This window comes from Gordionus sp. m RMFG-2023, chromosome 3, assembly GCF_954871325.1.
Source record: "Gordionus sp. m RMFG-2023 chromosome 3, tfGorSpeb1-WG-v2, whole genome shotgun sequence".
In the NCBI taxonomy this organism is placed as follows: domain Eukaryota; kingdom Metazoa; phylum Nematomorpha; class Gordioida; order Chordodea; family Parachordodidae; genus Gordionus; species Gordionus sp. m RMFG-2023.
This window is the reverse complement of record NC_088777.1, coordinates 4812797-4839835: the sequence shown is the minus strand read 5'-3', so window position 1 is coordinate 4839835 and position 27039 is coordinate 4812797.

The following is a 27039-nucleotide window of genomic DNA, read 5'->3' as shown; positions in this document are numbered from 1 at the left end:
CAAAATTAGAAAATAAATTTCTTCCCTTCATAAAATTTGAGCTTAGAAAAAACAACCAAATATTCAGTTTTATTCTCTAGAAAGATTAAAAAATGATACAAGACAATAACTTAAATTTTTTTTCTCAACTAAATCAGACACTCATTTACCTACTAAATTTGATTTATTAACCTTATATCCTTTGACATGGTTTCTATTTTGAAGCTAAGCTTGTTATCTATAATATTTCATCCAAAACACAAAGAGATAAATAAAATAAGATTTTTCTGAAAACTATAGTATTAACCATAGTAGAAATGGCAAAATCTTCAGATTTTATAAGACCTAACATATTGCCTTCTTATTGCGTGTTCCCCCAGAAGGCTTGATTATGAGAAACAAATAAGCAAGGCATCATATTCTTATGGTTGAGCGTTTATTATTAACACATTCTTTTGGGGTACAGATATCTTAATATCAAATTTTTGTAATGAACAGTTTTCCTAATCAGCTATCTTATGTGTCTATGAACATTCATGTACAATAAAATCACGATTGATATTCTGACACTTATCTAATCCTTCACAATAAATAAAATTAAATTTTTTAGTATCCTCAGCATCATCGGGGTACAATATTTTCCTATAAATCGATTGTTTTAAAGATCTTTACCCCCAAGCAAATTTTCTGAAGCAGTTACTTCGCATCCCAACCTCCGTTGTAGGAGCCATTATTTCCTAATATTTTTTATCCATGAATATATAAATTTATATATTTTTTAAATATCTTATTGTATTTTTTATATGTTTTTAAAATATACTCTATTTTTTGAATTTAAAAAAAAAACTATAGTGCAGGTAATTTAGATGTTAAAGTTGGAAAAATGGCTATATTAATTTATTTTTCAGAGTTAAGTATCTAGAAACGGTACCCAGATACATAAATATTGTATCTGGATATTATCTAGATAATTTTTGGTATCTAGATACTTTTCACGGTATATTTTTATTCGATACATTTTGTTACAATTTTTTTTAATATTAAAATATTTATCCCTAATTTTAGGTTAAATTTATCTTCCTGAGTATTTCACAATCAAAACAAACAGGGCATATAAAATATATTTTATTTTGATATCGTTTATGTTGTATCTTATTTCTAAATAGAAACCGTTTTTAAATAAAATTATCAAAGAAAAAAAAATAAAACTTAGAAAAAATATGAACATAATCGTAACTAGTCCTAAAAATCTAGAAAAGCAGAATAGGCAAACTTAGAAAAAGTCTAAAATAAAAACAAAAATTGCTTTGGAATAATATTTTAAGAGTGATTTTTTATTTATAATAAAAAGTCATATGAAGAGTTAGGGTGTTAAATATAATTATATTTTAGAAACAATCTGTCAAATGCATGTAATGAAAAAATATAAATTTCAAAATCAGAAAAATAAGCATTTAAATATGTATATAAACAAATAGATCTAATATAAATAAATTAACATTCTATCAAATTGAGGCGAATAAATTTCAAATGGAGGAATTAATTCCACTCTTTCCCCCTCACTTTACCCATCCATAGAGTCCGCAGCCCTTTTTATATGCCGCTGATATGTATAAAATAATTTTATTGTATGAATTATACATTGGTTCTAATATAAAATAAAAGCGATTACAAGTATTATCCATTTCTTATATGGTATTATAATAAATAAACAAATTTAAGATTCAAACATTTTTGAAGAATCTTTACAATGGATAGGTGATGGAGTTTTCACCTGACAATTTTTCTTTTTAGCTAGGTATTCATAAGTGGATAGCAGTTCCAGCATTCTATAACATTATACATATATTAAAAAAAAATTGAATATACAAGTATTTATATAAACACGAATAAGTAATTAAGTATAAATTACTTTTAAAAAATCAACAGTTACAGTTATAAGTTATATTCTTAAAAAGGTAATTAGTTTGAGTTACTAGTTACATTTGAAAAAAATAGCTTGTAACTAATTATACTTTCTTACATTTTAATAGTAACTAGATAAATTTAAAGTAGCTTTATAAAATTTTTATATGAATCAGCATTCTTATTTTTATTATATAAAATAATTTTCAAATTTTAATTAAATAAATTTAAATAAATTAAAATTTAAATAAAGAAATGATTGCATTGAAAAAAAAATCTAGTTTCAAAAGTGTGTCTACTATAGCCTATATCATACAAGAGTACTTAAGGACCAATTTTAGGAGTGATAAAAAATATTTGTACCCTAATAGAAAATATTCTAGGCCAGCTCAAATTAAATTTATGCGCGCTTAGTAGAACTTTGCCTGTCCATCTTCAAAGATATTACTGTCTTAGATACCTGCTTTAATATTTTTGGCAGAGACTGGTCTGCCATAATAAAAAAAATACAAACTCGTGCTGATTTTTTAAGAAAGAATAAATGTAAATTATATCCATTAATTTGGATGAAAAATCATATGGAACGATTAACATTCATTTAATACTCATATTTTCAATTTCCCTTTGGAACAATTTACAAATTACAGCCAAATATTAAAAATATCAAAATTTAAAAATTCCAGGCGGGACTTTTTTTAACACCTTGAGCTACCATATCGTAACCACAGGATACATTTGAGACTAAGAATTTTGTAAATGTGATAGTTATCAGTGGTATTACTAGCAATACACAAAAAAATAAACTCTTGTTGATTTGTCGAATTCGCCATAAAAAGTTATGAGTTTTATTGCAGGTAATACTTTCATTTTAATTGGGTTATTATTATATTTAGTAAATAAAAAGTAGAACAAAGTATCGATAACATCAAGAGGAAATTGGAAGTGAGTTAAAAATATGACAAAAATATTTATTTTTTTTTGCCAAAAAATATTTTCCCTTTTTCCCCTCGGTTGCAACTCTAACATAAATAAATATTTAAATTCTAATACATAATGGAATTTTTAGATCTTAGAATTTATACTATACATGGCGAAATTATATAAATATAAATTAAATTTTTTTAAATAGGCTCAGAGTCAGATGTTATATCTATATTTTTGTCCCAAAGCGGACATCTTGCAGAACTTTTAGTAGGGTTAATTTATATTAGGCATTTGCCATTTCGCTGCATCTGCCCATAACAAAAGAAAGATCTTAGAAGAATATTCTTAATTTAAATAAATATAATTTTATTAAAAGTTAACATGGTATTTGTCAAAGCCCTAGTAATTGAATTATACTAATCTGCATAAGCCTTAGTGTAATCATACTTGCACTAAATTGGCACAAACCCCAACATGTTAATATTTTGCAGAGTTGTTAAAAGATACTTTTAAAATGGATCTAGATACAGATACATCGTCTAAAATAATATCTAGATACCGATATTTTAATTAAAAATCTATCTAGATACAGATACCATCTTTTTATATCTAGATACAGGATAGATTAACAACTCTGATATTATGTATAAAATTTAATAATAAAATTATTACGTGAGATGTAGATGCGAGCCGATCAATTTGTGATCACCGGAGCGATAATGCTATTGCAAATATATGTATAATAATATTTTTAGACATTTATTTTAAAATCAAATATTATTTGAAAATAAACCTGAAAAATTGATATGACTTGTTCAGGCGGCAACAGGATCTTATGAGAACCATTTAAAGCTCTCGCAGTCACCCCTTTTTTAGATATCTTGTAGAAAAAGGTAATATTTTTTAAAATTTATACTTTAAGATAGTTATAAAGAATTATCCCCTCCTCCCAACATTCAGATTTTTGCCGTACATTATTGTGATTTACACTGTATTTCCTTCCTAAATTCTTCCCTAATAAATAATTTATTCTATCAACAATGATTCATATTTAAGGTGGGCAAAATTCATAATTTTTTTTTAAATATTTATAAATCTAAAAAAGAAATCATTATAATTGCATTCATGCTAAGATCTTATGATGCTTCTAATAGAACACCTCAGTTATTTTGTAAGAAACCTTAATTTCAGAATTGTTAACGCTCTTTTTTAAAAGTAGCTAGCTCCCGTTCCCACTCCTACCTTCTCAAAAGGAGCTAGCTACTGACCCCGCTACTAAATTTTTAAAAGGAGGTAGCTCCCGCTCTGAGTGCCACTCCATAGCCGCTCCTTTGATTTTCATTTTTTTTAGAAAGTACACGAAACAAAATCATTTTTTTTTATCAAAAAAGTTTTATTTATATTAAATGATATATCAGAATATTTATAACCTTCTATTAGCTTTTAAAAGTATAATAATTTTTAAATTTGAATCTAACAAACATTCAAGCCTCTCCCCTTAAACCTGTTTAGCAATAGTAAAGAGGCGCTTAACAGGAGCACTAGAGGAAAACGGGGTATTGTATTTTATAAAAATATTTTTTAATTCAGGAAAAATATTTGTCCAATATATTATTTTCCTGATAATCAATTTCATTGAATTCTAAAAATTTTCCAAATCATTGCAGGGTTCCCGTGAACTAGTAGCTATTTTAGCATCAGGAGTTTGTTTTCTTAAAAATTTAATTAATTTGTATTTTATTTCCATATTTTTTTTCATTTTTCATTCCCAATTTAATTTGTATACAGGATGAATAATAGCCGCAATGATATTTTCGTCATTACAAACATTTGAAAATCTGCAATAAAGTATTTCTCCTATAAACCTTTTATCAATACCGCTTATAATAGACTCTACAAGAGAGGTTGGCAAAATAAATTTGCTAAGTCATTTATTTTTGAATATTAGTTTCATTAGCATCATTAGGGATCTAACTCTTTTAGAAGAGAAAAATATTTTTTTGTAAGATGGAAATGGAAATTCGATTTCTTTTTCTACGATGTCTGAATCTATAATATCAAAAACTTTTTTTTACATCATATATCTATAAAATGACTATATATAAACTTACAAGATTTTTCAAGAAATTTTCAATATAAATAGAAAGAAAAACTTTAATGTTTAATTCTTTAACTGATTAGATGGAAAACTAATAATAAAACTTGACTCAAAATTTAATATTGCATTTAAATAAAATAAAATTTCATTTTTATTGAATTTTAATTAACAAATAATTAGATTTATTAATATTTAGATAATAATTTAATTTATACATTAAATTTAAAAGAGCGGTGGAGCTGCGCTCCTTCACTCCAGCCTTAAATGGAACTAGATCCTGCTCCTGATTTTAAAAGAACGGAGTCTAATTTTTATACTTTTGAAAAAAAAAGGAAAAATTAATTTATCTAATAAAAAAAGTATATTCAAAAATAGAACTAATTTTTTATTTATAGATATAAAAATATCTAAGTTTTAAATGGATATAAAATTATATATATTTTTTTAATTTATAAATATTTTCTAAAGAAGTGAATAATTATGCAATCTTAAGAATCTATAACAAAAGGCATTCAGGATGGTATTTATGAATTTAAAGAAAATAGCATATTCATGGGCTTCGGGTAGATTTTTTAGAAAATCTCAGGCCGGGCTTCAGGCGATATTTTTTAGACAATTTCAGACCGGGCTGGGCTTTAGGAAAAGTTGTTTGAAATATCGGGCCAGTCAGGACAAAAAATTTAGCGATGAAAAATTGTAGAGGCACTCTCTGCGTACTTTATTTTACCATGGGCTTAGTCCAAAATTTTGCTAAGTATTTAGGATAGTCTGAATAAAATTTTATGTAGCCAGAATTTACGAGATAGGGGTGGGGGGTGGGGGAGATAATTTTCTAAATGTTGAAATGATATTTTTGTAACATTAAATTTATCAAACTAATCATCACATTAACCAATCAGAGGTCTGCAGGCCTGACCTGTTAAGAATTTTTTGCATAATCCGGCCCGGCTGGCTAAATATTTTGTCCTGACAGCCCCGAAATTTCGAACAAATTTGCCTAAAGCCCAGCCCGGTCCCGAATTTTTTTAAAAAATATCGGCTGAAGCCCGTGAGTATGCTATTTTCTTTAAATTCATATTATCCTTAAAGCCTTTCGTTATATATTCTTGAGATTGCATATATTCACTTCTTTAGAAAATATTTATAATTTTAAAAAAATGTTATTCTATATCCATTTACTTATTAGATATTTTATATCTATAAATAAAAAATTAGTTCTATTTTTGAATATACTTTATTTATTGGATAAATAAATATTTTTTCATTTTTTTAAAGTAAAAAAATTAGTTTTCCGAGAATACTATTTTAGGATAGCAATAATAAGTTGATCCTTTGACATGTTTCAAGTATTATCTATCAGATTAATTTAAAAAAATTCTACGTCCTTGTGAAATTTTAAAAAGGATTTCTTGAATAATTGAAAATATGGATATCAAACATTCAAATATTGTTCATATTAAAAAATATGGTAGCCCGAAAATTCGTACAAAAAAATTTAACAAGATATATTACTTTGAATTTAAATAACATAATATTATATTTAAAAAAAATCTATAAATAAAATTCCCAAGAAACAAAAGACAGTTAAATCACAAACTATTGAATTAAATTAAAATTAATTTTGAACACATATTAAGCTATTAACAGATCTAGGCAAAAATATCGAAAGAATTTTAAATAATAACATTTTTACTCTGATTTGTTTAAATAAAATTTGTTTAAAATATTTATTTTTTATGAATATGAAATAATGGCAAAGAGCCAAACGTGTACGCGGGAATTCGCTGTGTGGGGGGGGGGGGGTGATTAAGTTTTTTTATAAAAATTATTCTAGGAGTCAAAGTATAACTTAATTTTCGTAAATTTATTGAGACAAGTAGTGACTAGTGAGGACTGCAATGGGCCTATTTTTTTAGCCCGCACCCCACCCATACTTTGGGAGGGTGTGGTTGGGTTTTTTAAAGGGGGGGGGGTTAAAAAATTTCTTACAGTAATTAGCTTGAATTTTTTTAATATTTTTCGGGTAAAATCTTCAATATTTTATTTCATAATATTGCACATTATATATGTTATTTAAAAAAAAATAAATAAAAAGCCAAACCAGCCATTAAATTTTTTTTAAACATTAGGCGGAGCGGAAAATTTTTTAGAACAACGAGTTGGCGGGCTTTTTGGTAAACCCCTCCATTGTATTTCTCTAGTTTGGACATCCAATAGCAAATCGAGGCTTAGGCAATATTTCTCTGGTTTTTTTTTAAATTCGGCTCAAATTGAGCCATTTAATAACAGCTGCTTTTCGGGTATGCCTATATTCTTGTTAAAGAAGGAAATGCCTTTTTATTGGTAAAAAAATATATTATAATTTTCAGAGTTGTTAAAGGATCTAGATACAAGTATCTAGATCCTGTAGCTAGATATAAAAATGTGGTATCTGTATCTGGATAGATTTTTGATTAAAATATATCTGTATCTAGATATTATTTTAGAGGTTGTATCTGTATCTAGATCCATTTAAAAAGTATCTTTTAAAAACTCTGATAATTTTTATACATGAGGAAAATGGTCCTAAATGTGTTTGAAATTATGCGAAGCATCTACAGTATTTTTTTGGAACATTATCAACCATAATTTACATTTAGCTAGTAATGCATCACGGGTTACTTTTACACCCTCACAATAAAAATCTGCCAAATATTTAATTTTTCTCTAACAAGATTTGAAATAGATTCGGAAGGAATCGCCAGTAATAAAATGTATATTTGTGAGTGATTTCTGATAAATTAAGAAACTTTCGTTCATTTTAGTTATAAAAGCATCCAAGAGGGTGATAAAGAGCTTTATTCTATGGCATTCTTTAGCTCCAATACTAATATCGGAACGATAGACCTGCCTTGCTACGAGTCGAGATAGATAAATATTAAATTTATAGAGCTCTGCTGCTTTTGATTCAACAATGACATAATTTCTGAAATCCGTCTTCTATATTCGCCCTTTCCTCTTACTTTCCAATATGGTAAAGGGGAGGGAGGTTAGACTCTTCCTAACTAAAAACTTCAAGGCTACGTTTAATTAAGATTTGCTGTTTGGTAAGTCTAAGGAAGTTTTCTAATTTTTAAGTATAAGCCTAATTATGCTTAGCTGGTTTACTCAGCCTATCGCGAAAAATATTTTTTACGCATAGGAAAAATTTATAATTAGCTATTTGAAATGGGCAATAGAGAAAGAAAAAATCTTTTAAACAAAAAGAAATTTTTACTAAGAAAATCGTTAAAGAACCCACTCCGAAATAAAAATAAAGCGAATCAATCTCATTGGAATAAATTATTATTTGTTTATTGAACTTTAAATATATTCTTTATTAAACGTTATTTTATTAAACATTCCATTTTCTGAAAGGCATTTCGGACCCAAACCCACTTTAAATCAAAGTCAGCCTGAATATTTGTCATATTACCTTTTATTTAGATTTATATACTAGAGCCCCCTGAGCAGAGATTGGACAATTTAAGGAGCGCTATTGAAATAACAGGATATGAAAGGCTGAAATTAGAGAAGTAACATATTTCTTAACCAATCTAAAAAAATAAAGTTATATTCTTCTTTTTCTTTTATATCCTACCCACTCAATCTTTTCATCTTTATTTGATTATCTTTATAATATAATTTAATTTTTAATATTTACGAATATCAAGTTAAAAGCTCCCTTGACTTTTATGCGTTCTGTTTCTCCTAAATCCTTTTAAAAAATGAACAAAGTGAAATTGATTTAATTACCATTACAAAACGATAAAAATATCTGTTATTAATATAATTTTGTAAGTTTTACGATTTATAAAATTAGATATATCTTTTTTTTTATAGCCAAAGACCTGCGGAAATACCATTTTCACGATCCGGCCCGGATTTTTAAAAAATATATTGAAATTATTTATAATTTTTCAAACTAATAATGACGATTTTAAATATTTGGTTTTAAAATATACGGTTTAAAAAAAAATTATTTTTGGCCCGGCCTGGGGATATTTAGAAAAATTAAAATACGGTCTAGCCCGCCCGGCCCTACAGGTCTCTGGTCATAGCCCTCCCCTTATAAGGATGTCCCTTACTCATAAACTCGTTAATGTGAAAACAAATTCGCGTTGAAGATAACTCCTCCCCATTCGATAAGGCTTCTGCATGATACCAAAACTATAAACTAATTTCATAACAATAAATATCCTCCTACCCTTACATATACAATAAAAAGCGCGATTTTAAAGTGTATTCATTCGGCAAATTTAAAAAAAAAATACTATTTCAAAACATTTGGTATACGGAAAATTTATTTTTAAAAAAACTACAAAAACACGCATTATAATGAGAAAATAATGACATGAAATATTTATAATAATGTTAGACTGTAAAATCAGCTGTTTTATTCATGCTTATGGGCTTAATTTTATTTTATATACATTAAAAATTAATCAAATTGTATTGTGTACGTATTGTGCCGAGTCGCTATCTTGTATTGTTTGCTCTTGTAACTAAATAAAAAAATATAAGATTATTTTAATTGGGTTTACTATTACTATTCCCAAAACAGGTAATAAAGATATGAATTTTTTTTTAATGAATGATAAAAAGGGTTGATATTATTGAGATTGTTACATAATTTATATTCCTACTAACTTTAATCTGTAGCTTTAAATATTTAAGGGTTTGCCAGAATTGGTCAACAAAAGGTCCAAAAAAAATGAACCCAACCGCAACCCTCCTCCTGTGAATATTGGTCTCCGGTTAATTTGTCCACTTAAAAAATTACTCCCCTCCATTTAAAAAAATTTAATTCAGTTAAGTTGAGAAGAATAAGAACAATTTAACCAGCGTGATAAATTTTTTAAAATTTTTTTTATTGACAAGTGTCCCATTTCTATAAAATTAGCATAGAAAGACACTGTTTTTTTTAAAAAAGGTCACCATATCTTTAAAAAGGGACACTATGTGACTAAAAACTACATATATTTATTTTATATATTATAAATATTTTTAACTAATACTCGAATTTATAAATTTATAACCAGAGACCTACCTACAAAGGTCAAAATTTTAGCTCAGCAGTCAATCTCTGAAGAAAAAATTTTTTGGTTGGGGGGGGGGGGTTATTATTCCTATCCGAATTTTTAAAGTTTCTTTATTTATAATAATTTTAGCTTTAACTCATTTCAAAGAGAAATTAAAAATATAAGCAATATAAAAGGTTAAACAATTCATTTATATAATTTTCCAGCTGTAATTTAAATTTTTTTCCAAAGACTCTGCCAAAAAAATTGAGCACAATTTATTCTAGATCTGTAATTATTTTATTTTTTTTAAAAAAATCATCTTAAAAAAATAAAATTATATTTTATATCTAAAAAAAAATCAATTTTTTATTAAAATTCATATCAAATATGATAAAATATTATTATTTAAAAATTAACATTATATAGAGAATATAATAAAATATGTCATATATCAGTTTAAGTTAAAAAAAAAAGATTGATACAAAGGTATTTATAAAAAGAATAAACATTTTAAAAAAAAATATCAAGTGTCGAGGTCAAAATTATTAATTGTAATATTAGAGAAATAACACATTGTCTGATTTAACCTGGCAAGTGTACAATGACGAAATAACCAATTCACCCTGCCTACCCATTATAAAATATTGCCAAAAAAATCAGGCAATGTACAGCCGAAATTTATCTACGGTATATAATTTCCTTTTGCCATTTACCTCTTCTCTTTTTAAAAATTGTCGATTTTGATTTTTAAGGTAGTCAATCAATACTATATAATTGCCTTTCAAATTTATATACATAATTAGTAAAGAGCAACCAAAACTATAATTTCGTTTGTGCAACAGTTGTCGGCTCGAAATTTAAATTTAACATTATTTTTTTATTATACCCGATGGCATATTCTGTCACCCACTATATTTAATGTTTATAAATTAAGGATTAACATAATTATGAAACCACATGATAACTTAAACCAGGGGTTGTTAAGATATATTTTTTAAAGTATCTCGATACTGGTCTTTTTAAAAATAAATGGTGATACCAATACTTTTACATTACCAGAGATAAAAACATATTTATATAACGCAATTTTGTAAATATTATATTATAAATGTATGTTAATGACTGACAATAAAAAAAAATATAGCAATGCTAAAAGTTTTTTATATCGGGATCATTATTTGTTAATGTATCCGTGTCGAATAATATGTATCTACAAAGTTTTTCAATCGTGGGGTTGATATATTTAAAAAGTATGGTTAAAAAGGCTGTAAAATAGATTAGAAATTAAAATACTTACCAAAATAGTCAATCAATTTATAAGCTATTTCAAATTCCAATACTTCCCTAAATTATATGTAAATCAATATTATAATTACACTTTAAATAATAAAATATATGGATGAACAAACGAGATAAAATAAATGCATATTTACTACTATTCTTAACATCTATAAAGCCAAGCTTCTTCTATTTTATGATAATTTTATTTGTAAATTATGAAGTTATAAAATAACATATTACCTAAGATAATATTTTTTCAATATATTTTATATTTGATATTTGTGTATATAAAAGTTACCAAAAATCTTTAACTGATTTTTAAAAAAATAAATTTTTACATATTTTGGAAATGTTTCATTACTTGAATGGTAGTGATCCATGATATTGACTTCACACCTTATTATAATATGGACATAAAATATAAATTATATATTGAAAAAATTTTACTACTAACTATAGAATATTACCTTGGCCTAAAGGCCATATCGATTGCCAAAGAAATCTTTTCTTCGTTCATTTTGATTAAGTTATCAAAATATTTATCTTCAATGAATTGAGCCTTTTGATAACAATTTATTTATATAAATTTTTAAAAATTCATTAAACTAGTTTAAAAGGGTGTCAATATTATACAAAAAAATAAGATAAATGTTTAATAAAATAAAAAATATACAATAAAGATAGATAAAATATTATCAATTATTAAATATCTATACTATATTAAATTTAATAAAAAAAATTAATCATGGAAAGGGCACAAAGTAAATTTTATATAATATTAGCAGGGCAATAGTAGAAGAACATTCCAAAGATTTGATTATTATTAAGGTTTTATAATATTAATGTTTTCATGAAATAAACATTACATTAAAACATATATATTATACATCGGTGTTGTTAAGTCATCCATCTTTAATTAACTCCAAAAAACTTCTAATATATTCGTGTATTTGTAAGCTTTTAATAGGACACACGCACAATTTATTTTATCAAGGTTTAAATATTACGATGAAAACATGCATGAAACCTGTTGTGAAACACTTATGATGACCAGTTTTTGTAATTTAAATATAATTTAACTATAATCTGGCCATTCAGTGGAGATTTAAAATCTTACCGATCCCGTTAAATCCTCCAAATTTATTCAAGATTTGTTTAAAAAAAAATTGCGACAGCTATAGTGCCAATGATGATATCGGCAAAAATCTGTTTTAAATGACAAAATCCCTTTGCAAATTCTATCATTGTATTTTACAACATTTCTTAAATCACTGCCAAGAAGCGGCGCCAGAATCTAGAAATTGTTAATATTAAAGAAAGACTTTAAAATATGATTTTGATGTATGTAGTAGACAATCTAAAGAAAATTAAGAGAATTTCATAGTGTTCCTCATTTTATTGTAACATAAAATTAGTGCTGTAAATATTACTTCAAAAAAGAAATACATTACTTGTTACGTTTGAAAAAGCAACGCGTTATTGTTACAAAATATTATATATTATGTATAAATTTTCTTTTTATTTTTTTTTCCCAAATAAAAATAAAATTATACAAAAATAATATGTTATAAGATAAGTTCTCTTTGTAATAAATTTTTATATATTTTTAACAAGTGATTTTCAAAAATTTGATCAAATAAACAAAGCTTAGTGCTCAACATAGCTTTCGCTGTGCTAAACACACAATTAATTGGCTAAGGGGATGGGAGGTTTGTATTATATTTAATAAATAAAAATTTTAAATGGAGGAATTTATTAAAAATATTTAATGAATGTTCTATATTTTCAAAAAAACTTATTAGATCATCTTCATAAGAATTTTCATTCTGATCCTCTCCCGATATTTTTTTAATATTTTTATCTGAATATATTATGAATTCTTACTTTATAAAATAAATTATAATATTAGAGAATATATTAACATATCTTGATTGATTTAACCCTTTAACGTCTCATGATTTGTTTTGACATCAAATAATATAATTATATATTTTAAATTTTATAAAGCCTATAGATTTAATTTGACATCATATAATATAAATAAAATATGATAAAAATACTTTCGTATTTTATTAAAATTTTAACTAATAATATTTTATTTATAAAAATTGGTTTTTGATTATTATTTCACTCATTCATTAATCACGTTTTCGGGAAAATTTAAATTTCACCCGGTGGAAAATTTGAAGTGATAGAATTGTATCGTATCGGTTGAATCAGGCAAATTTTATTTTAATCATATTTATTTACAGATTCTATGAACATTATATCTCAATATTGATAGTAATCATAACTTACACTAAAGAAATTAAACTTAAAATCAGGCATCACCCACCTTTAAAGTAATTAAATTATACTGTAATTCTCGGGTATAGGCTCTTTTTTTGCCCCACTCCTTTTTAATAAGCCTATAGAGGTTTAAGCAATATTTCTCGGAATGTTTTGCCTACAAGTACGTGCGGCTTGCCCACAAACGTGTAGAGGGCTCCTCATATTTTTACTTTTATGCCCAAATTAAATTATTCCAATTAGATGGAAGTGAGGAAAATCTAGCGTAGCTCTGTTGAATCTTCAACGCTAGAGAGCAGAAGCGCTATATATCACGTATCACGTATTTTAAAATCGTCGCCAATATACAATTTCTTTATTTAGTATGTGTATGTAAATCAAGTATTCTATCATGACAAATATTATAAAACTGTATGATTGATTTGTATATGACATTTATAACATTAATAATATATATAATATATCTCATTTATAACATATCCCCATACATATGATCTTACAACTTCTCAATCAGCCGATTTGTAGGTTTCCTAGCTCTTTGTGATTTCCGCGTTTCTAGTTTTCCGTTATCTTCAACATTTTCTAAAATCTCAACTATATCCAACTCTCTATTTTTTATATTTTCTTCCTCTCTCTCTGACTCCATATTTTCTCCATTTTCTTTCTCTCTCTCTGACTCCATATTTTCTTTTCATCCACTGGCCCTGACTTCTCCATTTCTTTAGCTACCTCCCTTTTTTGAAGTTGATCGCATGCTTTCGTACCATTCTAGTTTTGCTTTCTACCAAATAAGAATATCTACCAGTTCTGGATTTTATAACTCCTTCTCTCCAACCCGAATTTATTTCATTATGCACCCATACCGGTTGTGCAATCTCAATTCCCTTATTTGACTATGTTCATCATGCGCTCTTTTTTGTCGTATAATCGATCGTTCCATTTCATCCCTAACATTTGGATGTAATCAATTTAATCCCGTTTTTAAATTTCGCCCCAATAATAACTTTGCCGGTGAACGTCCAGTTGATTGATGTTCACCCATTCTATATGCTATCAAAACTTCTCACATGGCTTCCTCATGTTCCCTGATGTCTTTCCTAGTTGCAAAATATTGACTCTTGAGGGTTCGTATCGTTCTTTCCGCTAAACCGTTCGTTTTTGGATGGTACGGTGTTGTATGTATCAATTTAATATTTTTCTCTAAACAAAATTTCGAAATTCTCCAGAAATAAATTTAGGTCCATTATCTGAAACAATTTGTCTAGGAGTTCCAAACCGTGCGAACCATTTCCTTAAAGCCCTGATCATTGTCGTGGACGTGGTCTCTCTCATTAACTCAACCCATTTAGTATGTGCATAAATGAATTCGTTCCCATGGCATATTAAATATGTTCCACGAATATAAAGGAACCTCCATAATATTCGACCGGTTACTTTGACAAGGCATACATTGACGAACATATTGTTCAATGTCTTTATCGCAATTAGGCCACCAACAATACATTCTAAAAATTGATTTCATAGCATTTATTCCTGGATGCCCTCTGTGTATAATTGTTAATATTGATTTCCTCAAAAAGGTTGGAATTACCAACTTCCCTTTCCTTCAATAACATCATATCTACTGACAATTCCTCTCTACGATTATAAAAACAAACTAACTCTTTTTTCGCATCAAACTCCACCCATCCACGCACAATGTTTTTAACTACTTTTTTAAACAAGCTATCACTCCTTGTTTCCTTTTGGAGTTCAACTTGACTAATATTTATATCGTGCAAATTTATAGCTCTGATTTTTAACGCATATTTTTGATCGTCTATGCCTTCTACTGGCAGTCTAGATAAAGTATCCGCTACTTTATTTTCTTTTCCTGGAACATATTAAATATATGATTTTATAGGTCTTGGAACTACGCTCCTTATTTTAGAGTGGGAAAAGAAAATGCATTTGGGAAATCTCACTCCCACGATAAATATTATAATATTTTAAAAATGGCCTTCAATAATTTTATTTTGTAAGCTACTTATTAATGCTATTCTGCAAGACAAAAAATAAAAGGTATAGAGTTGAAGTATTGTTCACAATTTATATTTTGTTAATATTTTATTTTATTTCAATTGAATATATATTATCAGCAATACACCTGCTACTTAAATCAGATTGGCCCTCATAAAACTAGATGTCAGCTAAGGAAAGTAGCTTGAACTTATTTTCTATTACAACATAAGTATAGATTATTTTCTAATAAAGATAAAAAAAAAAATTGGATGAGGATCGGAATGAAGATTCCTTTTCAAAATATAGATTATTCTTTAATTTTTAATAAATTCCTCCAATTTAAATTTTTATTTATCTAATATAATGTAACCCTACCATCCACTGCGCCAGTTAAACGTGTGTTTAGCACAGCGAATGCGGTGATGCTAAGCACTCTTGTTTGACTGATCAAAATTTTAAAAATCAATTGTTGTTAAAAATAAATAAAATTTATATATAAATTATATATGGTGGTAAATTCCATATCAAATCAACCAAGGTTTTAACCCGACCCCCTTCAATTTTTCTTAAATTTTGTATACTGATAGTATATACTATAACTAAGAAAAAAATGAAATTTTAACTTCCAACACTGTACCCGCTAAGATATGGCCGTTTAAAGCGCGGAAAAATGGTACATTTTGACAAAATGCACCTCATTTATTTTCAGATATCTCGAGAAATAATTATGTTAGAAAAATAATTTAAATTTTATTTTGTAGCTTAATGAAATTTCTTTAAAATGACATAAAAATAAATATGATGGATATTTTATTAACATCAAAAACCGGATGTGTAAAACCAGAAATGGCCATAAAAAAAAAGGTTTTTTTTCAAAATTTTTTTTCTGTAGATAGATATCACACTGCTTTATATTTGTACAAAATCCTAGACTGGGATGAATATGGGTTTAGGAGTTATCACTCTTTATATGGCTAAAATTGAACAAATTTAACATTAATATCATCATATTTTAATTTAAGGAATAGTTATGAAATAATGTTAATTTAAAAATTATGTCTAAATGATAGGCCCTTACTTTTTTTATCTTTACAAAAATTTTTGAGAAGTGGCTGGAATAATGAGCTTTGTTTAACACTTTAGTTAAATTTTATCTCTAAATTAAAATTACTTGACAAAATAATTTTAAATATTTTATTTAGCATAAAATAATATGAAATTCAACAATAAATTTTCCCCCATATATTCAAAATTAAAAGAAAGGTTAATATATTATTTGACGAGAATTCTATAGATTATAAAATTCAAACATTGGATAGCAGTTGATCCAACTACCCTCGAAACACTGACAAAATCCGCTGACGAATTTGTAGATTATTTAATTGAATAATTAAACAATTTAATTCCTCATTTGTTTATAGTTTCACGATAATAATTCGAAACTTTTAAAAATTCAATTTAAATGTTGGCGAATTCTTAGTTATTGCAGACTTTTCAGAAAATTATGCATTTGTAGTAACCATGCACAAGGATTTAATCAGACCAATAATCAAGCCACTATCAACTCTTTTATAATTTATTACTGTGAGAACAACATAATAAAACATGTAAATTTAGTAGTTATATCATATTGTTTAAAGCACAACGCATGTGCATTTTATTTATTTTATAAATTGATCTTGAAGGAAAGATTTAATAGAGTGGCTAAAATTTATTATTTTTCTGATGGAGCAGTAACCAATATAAAAATAAAAGACTTCATTAATCTCTACAATCATGAAAATGATTTTGGGATAAAGGCTGACTGACATTTTTTTGAAACCGCACAAGGTAAAAGTCCTTGCGACATTTTGGGGGCCGTTACTAAACGGTTAGCAGCTCGAGTAATCTTGCAACGTCCATATGAACATCACATATTGACAACAATAGATTTATTTAACTATGCAAGAAATAATATCTATGGGGTAAATTACATATTTGTTAGCAATAATGAATATATGCACATTGAAAGTCATCTTGAAAGCAGGTTTTTGAGAGCAAAGAGAATTTCTGCAACACAAAGTTCCAAGCTTTTATTCCCTAGACGAAAACAAAAGTCATAATTTATTAAAATTCCTTGGATGATTATATAATATATGATATATTTTAATTATAAATTTTTGATTGTATTATATGTAATGCAATTTGAGGCAAATAAAGTTATAAATATGTTTAGAATTATTTTGTAAATTAATTTTGAGACAAAATTTAACTAAAGTGTTAAACAAAGCTCATTATTCCAGCCACTTCTCAAATTTTTTTATAAAGATATAAAAAAGTAAGGGCCTATCATTTAGACATAATTTTTAAATTAACATTATTTCATAACTATTCATTAAATTAAAATATGATGATATTAATGTTAAATTTGTTCAATTTTAGCCATATAAAGAGTGATAACTCCTAAACCCATGTTCATCCCAGTCTAGGATTTTGTACAAATATAAAGCAGTGTGATATGTATCTACAGAAAAAAAATTTTGAAAAAAATACCTTTTATTTTCTATGGCCATTTCCGGTTTTACACATCCGGTTTTCTATATTAATAAAATGTCCATAATATTTATTTTTATATCATTTTAAAGAACTTTTATTAAGTTACAAAATAAAATTTAAATTATTTTTCTAACATAATTATTTCTCGAGATATCTGAAAATAAATGAGGTGCATTTTGTCAAAAATGTACCATTTTTCCGAGCTTTAAACGGCCACATCTTAGCGGGTAAACAGTGTTGGAAGGTAAAATTTTATTTTTTTCTTAGTTATAGTATATTCTACCAGTATACAAAATTTAAGAAAAATTGAAGGGGGTCGGGTTGAAAAACGACTTTTTTTTGTTGATTTGATATGGAATTCACCATATATATAAATTTATTATAAATAGATATTCCATTATATATTATTTTTTGCATAATTTTATTTATATATAGGGTGTTACTTTTTTGAATAACCAGTAACACGCGTTTCTTTCTTCAGATGTAATGTGAGAAATGAGTTTATTTTTGAAGTCGTTTATAGAACTAGATAAGTGTAATCAACGTCTCTTTGTTCTTATGGATTTCCAAAGTTTTAACATAATTCTATTAAATATCGTCAATCGCGTTTGCGTGAAGGCCAGATATCATATTTCAGTTTAATAATTATTAACGTAAACGGGCTTATTATCACTCAGTAAAATTTTTCTCCATATATGAAAAGTGAATGATGAGCCTTGTTTTTCGACGTTTGAAGACATATTACAAAAAAATACCAAAAATGAAACTAGGTTATATTAATGTACTTATTTAATGAATAACATATTAATAAATATTTTCAATAGGATTTTGGGGAGAGTGTGAAATATTATTTAATAATGAATGCTTCATCTTACAATGACGACTGAAGGAGGTTAAGATAAGAAGGTGATACCATAAAAGATATAGTCGCCTATATAGAGACTTAAGAAAAGTTAATTTTAATTACAATTTGCAAATGGGGAAGTATGATATATAATAGGATTGATAAAAGAAAGAAAGAGGATGAGGGTTATCAAAGGATGAGAAAAAAGGGGAGGAAAGTTAAGCGTATTTCGACATAAAAAAATAATATATATTTCGATAAGGATTTTGGAAAAATAAAAATTATACGTATAATTTAAACCTTTCGTGCATATATTTTTGAAACGATGCATGGTGGTGATTTCTAAATTATAATAAAAAGATTGCTATAAAATATTTTGATTTTTTATGCCTATTTTGTATAAATTAACCCCGATCATTTCAGATCATTTATCTCAGTAAAGGAAGTGGTTGCAAAAATCTAATTAAGGGTAATAGGAAATACAAGTGATAATATATCTTATCAGTCAAAATGAAAATATTAAAAAAATTTAGTTCAAAATAAAATTTATAAAAATTAGGGCGTCCCCTTAAAATAAAGATGAACAACTATTCATATTTTGCAAAAAAAATATATGGTAACCGAAACGCGTAGTAGTTCTATATATTATAATTCTTGCATCCTAAAAAAAGATTTACTTCTCCGATTTCTAAGGGCAAGGGGTCCGTAAATGGAAAACTCGCATTACTCAATAGGGTCTCCCATAATTTTTGGGTAATATTATGTATCTATATTGTTTTATTTCAGTTAGATACAACGGTTATAAGTATATATGTATAGTATAAAATAAATTATTTAAAAAAAAAAAATCAAATTTAAAATTAATCATAAAATTTTAATTATCCATAAAAATTAGTTCCTAATCCTTCTTTATTTTTCTCCTTTTTCTTCCTCCCGGCCCTTTTATATTACTGTTATAAACTTTGTTAGACTCATCCTCGTTTATGATATGATAGGAGAGAATCGCATCTAGTATATTCGAATCATCATTGAGTATGACATTAAGGCATTTGTGCTCTTTATATTTGTGCGACAAATGTTTCATATTCTCGTAAATGGAGGAACGAAAGTTCTGATACTTAAAATGGTAATGTGAGGCGTAAAATTCGGCGAACATAAGCAACAAAAAATTATTGAATATCCTTTAAATTTTAGAGGGGGGGGGGGATAGGGAAAATATTATTTTGAGTTATAAATAATAAATTAATTTATTCCTATCCTTAATAAAAAGAAATCTTAAAAAATAACTAAAATTAATTCAATAAAAAACCATCACCTTAAATTTTTTTATAGAACATAATTTTTAAAAATTAAATAAAAAACACATAAAAGGGATTAATTTTTTTTAAACTAGCTTTAGGACATTATAATTATAATAGCATTTACGTATATAAAAATTTCTAAGAAATTATATTGTGATTTAATTAAAAACCAACATATTTAATCCAACGATATATGTCCATAAGATAGTTACTGATGAATGGAAAAATGAAAAATCGCAAAATATCTCTGTCGAACTAATAGCTTGTAAATATGACATATTATTAGAAGATTAAATAGCATAGGTAAATTTTATATAGGAAAGTTACGAGAAAGCAAGAAAACTTATGAGATGATAGTATCATCGATAAAATAAGTCTAGTCGTGTTATTTAAAGAGACGGATAAAGTTTATTTCTTAATTGTATAACTGTCATATTTATATATATATAGTGCAATAATCTGGGATTGACTGAAAAAGGAGGCATTGTTAATTTTCATAAATACCAAGAAATATATTCTCAACAACTTATCCAACCATGTCACATGTTATTTTAAGAGGGAAAACCCTTGTTACATGCCATCTCATCAAAATTTACAAAAGCGGTTATCAGATAATAGACCAAAAAAATAAATAACCCTCAGAGGGAATTAGAGAAATATGATACAAATTCTCACAAAGGCTGTGCAGCTAAAAAATCTGATTCAAGCTAACTGCTATATGTCCGAATATTCATTTATTGCAGTTATGATAAAACGCGATGATGAATATTCTTTGTGAACAATAGGCAGAGGAGTTGTTGTATATTTTTTGTATTATTTTTATTATTCGTATGTCTACCTTCTTAATTAAGATTATAATTCCAAAAAAATAATGAAATTTGTTCACAATAAAAAAAAAAGAAGCAGATATTTGCATTACTTTGCTATAAAAATTAAAAAAATTGGAAATTTTGGAATTTTTATTTTTTGATAATTTCTAAAATTAATTTTTTTAAAGTTTTTATTTAAATTGGGAATCTTTTTACTTTTATGTTAAATTAAATATATCGATATTTAATATTCTTTCTATGTTAAGAGATTTAAAATTTTGTCACGCTTAGTGATCTAAAATTTATTAATTTTTTTATAAATAGAATTTAAATAAAATATACCGATATTTATATTACTTTATCAAAATTTTTTTTACGCTTTTACGATCAAAATTTATTTTATTTTTTTTAAACTAAAATCTAAATTTCTATAAAAATATAATAATAATATTTCATGTTATTATTCTAATTTTTTTTTTTTATTGGAACAATTTAATTTAATTTTTACTGAATAGATTTACAATTGTTAGTATATCTTTTAAGGATAAATAATAATATATTTAAATCATACCCATAATTACATTTTATTGGGGTCTAAATTTTTTTTAAAAAACAAAATTCAAATGACACGTACCAAAACGTGGGAATTTCGAATCCTGAAATATTCCATATAATGACTAATATGTTGTTATTAAAAATAAAGCGCCTAAAAGCTAATCCAAAAAATAGTCGAAATTTTTTATGTATTTTTTAAATGAAAAGATTGCCATAAGATATTTAATCTGGTAATTTTTATATTAGATATGTTGTTTTATATAAAATAGTGTTGTCAAACGGATCGATTTGAGCCGATTTGCTCCCTGTCTATGATTATAATCTCCTAAATAAATTTAATTCCATTTTTAAAACTAAGAATATGAAATTAAAATATACAATACAAATACAATTATTATAATTATAATAAATTAATATTTTTAAGGAGGATTTTATGACATATTAATTATGGTTTGTTTTTTTTTTAAAATTAGTTTTTAAAATCCGATACATGTATATAATGTTATATTTCTAAAACTGGGATAAATGAATTATATTCATATTTTCGCCCCATAAAGTTTTCAGCTAAATATTCTCCACGAAGTGACTTTCGATTTTAAATTTGGTAAGAAAAATATGAAATACATAGTTTTTCATAATTACCGGCAATTAGGGTTGTTAAAAAGTCCGATTCAGGTAGATTTTTAAAAAACGACCCGATTAAGAATTTAGCCAAAATGATATTATGTAAAGATTTGGAGAATAGAGGTTCATATCTGGCACCTATGAGCAAAATCTTGAGTTACATAATATCAGAGTTGTTAAATGATCTAGATACTTGTATCTAGATCCTGTATCTAGATATAAAAATGTGGTATCTGTATCTGTATCTAGATAGATTTTTGATTAAAATATCTGTATCTAGATATTATTTTAGACGGATGTATCTGTATCGAAATCCATTTAAAAAGTATCTTTTAACAACTCTGCATAATATTATCTTGGCCAAGATTTTAATCGGTCATTTATTAAAATTGACCCGTATCAGACTTTTTAACAGCCCTACTAGGAAATGTTCTTTTAAGAAATTGCCACTCATTTCTTTTAATGTGAAAAATTTTGTAAAATATTTTTGATATCTATTAATTATTGATTCTATTTTTCCCGAAATTTGAACTTTATTTATCAAGTGTCATATAATTGAATTAATAAGTACTGGCATTCACAGTTACGCCATAATTTATTAATTTTTCGAAATAGTTCCTAATTTTCTCTTTTAGGAGAATTTTAACCCGATTAACAAAATCTACTTAGTTAGTCTATTGCTACCGAATCCAAAATTCCTTCAAAATTTTTTACTATAATAAAATGAGAATGGCAATAATATTTTTTTTTTATATAAACTAGTAATTAGCCAGCTGAAGAAGCTATTATATAGCCTACACGCAGATTATACGTTTTTGTTTTAAAAAATTAAATTCAATTTTTTTATGTTATATTTTTTTAGCTTTCTATCATGACTAAAATATAAATGTCATTTATTTGCCACCCGGGCCGTGCCTTATATTAATTTTTTAAAATATACTCGGGGGGCCTAAAAAAATTTTTAAATACCTAGGCCTTACCTAAATTTTAAAAATTTTTAAATCACCACTATTAGCTTTAAAAATAAAAAATAAATGTAATATATTTTAAAAAAAATCTTGACAGGATGGCGCAAATGGTAGCTATGTAGGTCTCTGATATACATATAATTATGTCAAGTACAACAGAAAACAAGGGCTAGGTAGATTTTAATTCCATCATTACACTTAGGTTTTTCGAAATGTAAGTCAGCATTCTATCAGCATAAAAAGCTAATCTCTTAAGTATTTTGACTCTTTTTTTTTATGGAAGTTTACTCGAAACTCCTAATTTCTTTGTAAATTTGCGTAGCAACATATCGAAAATGTCTTAATATTTTCTTCATTGGATATGTCTATTGATAAAGATAAAAAATATATCACCTGAATAAAAATTCAAGAATTAGGTTTTGTAAAATGGGATTTTTATTATCCGCAAAAAAAATAAGGTTGAATAATACTCGAAGCGTGTAATAACGCATAAATAAAAATTCAAAATTAGGAGGTTTACAAAATATAAAAGTATGGTACCCAAATAATCATGTATAGATATGTTACCTAATATTCAATAAGACATTCCTATCCTTAGTAAACTTGATAATGTTTTATGACAAAATTTTGGCTCTTAAAATGATTGGTTATAAATTTTGTCTTCAAAATAAAATTTATAATCATATTTTCAGGATAACCTTTTACCATATATCAAAAATATTTTGCAATTATTTTATTGCCAATCGATTTTAATATTTTTTTAAAATTGTAAATTATAAAAACTTTAAATTTCTTATATCCCTAGCATATGTCCTCTGAAATATGAGGAGTTTTTCAATGATTTGGGCATTGAAAATCGTAATAATGATATTCGAATCCATTTTCAAGCCATAAATGTTGGCTCTGTGGTGAAGAATTTCGGTTAGATTTTCCTTTGAAATAAAAATTAATTATAATATATAATAATATGTTATTTTATTTTTCTCTCTCCATCTCTCCTCTCAATATTAAATAATTCTTTAAATTTTCAATTCCCTAATAACTATATTACACATTTTATTTCTTAAATGAGAATAAAAGAATTAAATAGTCGTTTAAAATTAGGGACAAATTTAACAATTTGAGGTAAATGATGGAGCATATTTATTAAAATAAAACACTTATATATTTAAGTTAGGAAATAGACAAAGATCATAAAATTATACTAAATTTTCTTATAAGTATCCAAATCCAAATATAAACCATTTTCAATTTTTTATTGTGCAAAATTTTTTTAAAATTAAACAAACACGTGAAAGATTTAATTTTTAAATGATATTTTAGGATCTTATATTATGCTATCCTTTACCTATATAGTAAACTTCATGATATTTAGTTGTCTTCAGCCATTTCAGAATTATGAATTAAAAAGTAAAGGGTTATAATAAAAAAATGACCACATAAATCTATGAAACTTCGTAAGGTTTATCAAGTTTCAGTTGAGTTATTCTATATCTGTTGTGTTGAGTATTTGTAATGCTCTTCACAATTCCCATTGGAATGAGGTCGGAAAGATCATTCCAATATTTAACCATTGTTTGTGATTTAGATGAATGGCATGGAGCTACATCCTACTGAAATAGGTATTCCCCCACAAAAAACATTTCTCTTGCTTGGATACTGTACTTAGAGAGTATTAATTAGTAATTTTGAGAATTTAAAATTCGAATAATAAAACATTTTCTACACATCATTCATAATCCTACATAATTATACTTTTTCGGGAATTTTACAGTCCATTTCAATTTCAATTTCTGTCCTTAATACTCATTATTTATAAGCTAATTTAATCTCATATCCAAAATATAAGTTGATTCATGGAGTACAATTCCAAAGTTTAATTATCTAATCAAGATTTTTTGAGATTATACTGTTTATAAATCTATAAATGAAGAGGCGTCAATTGGAGGATTATGAGCTTCATTTATACTTAGGGCATGGACTTCATAATTTAGTTACAGTTGATGGCATAAAAACCAGATTTAATATTCTCATTAAAAAAATTAGAAAAATCATTTCAACCCTCAGATATCAAGTAGCTGATTTGGTGATGAAGATGAGCATGCAATCAATTTATGAAACAGACCATATTTTGGATATTGATGATTCTGATCCATACTTTGATGAACATTTTGATATCTCTGGCGAGGCTGATAATAAAAATTGCATTGTATCAACAGATCTAATTAATAAATTATTCAATAGTATTCTGTATGTATTAAAAATTGCCACTGATAACTTCTGAAATCATATTTTTAATTTTTAGTATTTGCTATTTCCTATTTTATCATTATCTTGCTTTGTTTCATATGTTATGATAGTTATAAAAAATCAATTTTTTTGTACCATTTTCGCGCCAAACAAATTTAATTCATATTTATGGTTATTAAAACTTTTAAAAATATAAGTAAATCCCCCGAGAAGCCAGTCTTCTTGCGGCTAAATCATATAGTAAAACTATTAATACTAACCAATTTTAACTCCCCACAGCACTGGAATAAATTTTTCTTATTTGGCTTCCATGCCTTTCAGGTTCCAACTGACAAAAGCAAACTGTCCCTCACTCAACAAATTAAGAACAGGTTAAATGATCTAGACAACATTTCAATGGACATAACCTCCACGCCTAAGTTATCCATAAATCCTTTTAAGATAAAAGTAAATTTAATGGGGAAAAAAATAGATGATTTAGATATAAAAGGGGTACTTCGTCTGGCCTCTTCATCAGACACACTAGCCCCCATTAATTTCAAACTTATACCCAATTGGCTATAAAGCATCCCCCCCCCGCACATCAGGCATCGACAACTGAATTACCTGGTTTAAATCCCACATCTTATCCAATAGAATTTACCACAGAGGAAATGAGAAAAGCAATCTCAACCATCCAAAAAGATTCTGCACATGGTTTTGTAAGCATGAGACCGATATATCTTTAAGACCTACCCACCTCTTCTAAATTCTCAAACTACTCTACTCAACTGTATAACTCTCCTTTGTAACAGGATCTTACATGGTGACGTTATTATCTTCGCCCAGCCAATTATGTTTGGGGCAAAAATAATCGCTCTTACAAAACCCAACGAAGACCTACGCCCAATTGCCATAAGCACCCTCTTTAGGAGATTAGTATCAAAATTAATTTCGGCTCGAATCAATGAGAAAGTCTCCACAATTCTCACTTCAACACGGGATTATAAGCGGCAGCCCAGAAGAGATAGACAAAGCCCTAGAAATTTTGAAAAAGTCTTAAACGTCGATAAAACAGAATTCTGTCAGCTCACCTCTCAATCTCCCAATTGCCACGCCTTTAAAGGTCTTGGCTCACCAGTTGGAGGTTAATTAGCAGTTGAAGCCTTTTTCCAAGCTACTTCGAATAATTTAAACAATATGGAGGAACTACTTATACAACTTCCCACACATAAATCTTTTTTCTTAATTAAAAATTTCTTCAATATACCAAAGATCCTATAGGTTCTACTGTCAACTGCTGTTTTTAAACATCCTAAACTCTTAAAAGCATATGAATCCATGATAAAAAACATCATGGAAAAAATAGCTAACCTCAAATTTAACTCCAATTCGTGCAAGCCACTCTCCCTGCAATAAAGGAGGCTTAGTACGATAAACCATAGCGTTATCAATTAGTGGTTTCATCTCGTCCAGATTGGCAAGCTCCAAAATTATAACTGAAACCTGTTCTTGACAGATGCACTGCTTGACGAAGCCTATGTCATAGGGAATGACTCAGTCGGAGATGAATGTCAACCACCAGCCTCCCATAAACAAAAGAATTGCGATAATTCAATGATTGCAAGGTCCGTTGATTACCTCTTTTCGACCCT